A 726-nucleotide genomic window follows, 5' to 3' on the forward strand; every position below is an offset into this window, starting at 1 on the left:
ACATGTCTCTTCAAGCATCTAACACTCCAAGGACTTCATAAATAGTACACAATCTCATATTTTCCAAATAACCATAATACAAACTCCATAAGTTATCATTACAGAATAACATAAACCAAAGGGGGGTCCACAATTTTTCAATAATCTCAACGAAATAAAATGATACATCTTTAGATCTCAATAGGTCCAAACAACACAAAGTATTTCAAATACTCAAGTTGAATCATTCTACTAATAATGGTACTCTTAGGTACTCGACCTTCTATCCATATCTAGCCAAGCTCCAATTTCTAACCCTGACTCTCAGCTAGGTAATCAATGTCATTTGAAAAATAATGAAGATAAGGGATGGGTTATCCACAACTCAGTAAGCAGAAAACATATACCAGTATGTAAACATGAGCCCTTTTTAGAAAATTTAGTATGCAGGAGTAAAACATTTCATTTTCATGTACACATCTCAAAACGTATTATCAGAAAGAAATCCGAGTGACTTTTCAATATTTTCATATTCTTAACCATTTTCATATTTAAATACTATTTTCATATTCAAATACCATTTTTATATTCAAAATCACTTTGGCATAACATAATGACATGTCTTCATCTTATTATAACATATCATATACCATATTTAACCTCCGTGGTAGGGTTGTGATATCCCCGATGGCCAAACTAGGCAGTATCATAGTATGAAACTTCTCATTTTTCAATCTCGGAGTCCCG

The sequence above is a fragment of the Juglans regia genome, chromosome 13, assembly GCF_001411555.2.
Source record: "Juglans regia cultivar Chandler chromosome 13, Walnut 2.0, whole genome shotgun sequence".
Classification (NCBI taxonomy): domain Eukaryota; kingdom Viridiplantae; phylum Streptophyta; class Magnoliopsida; order Fagales; family Juglandaceae; genus Juglans; species Juglans regia.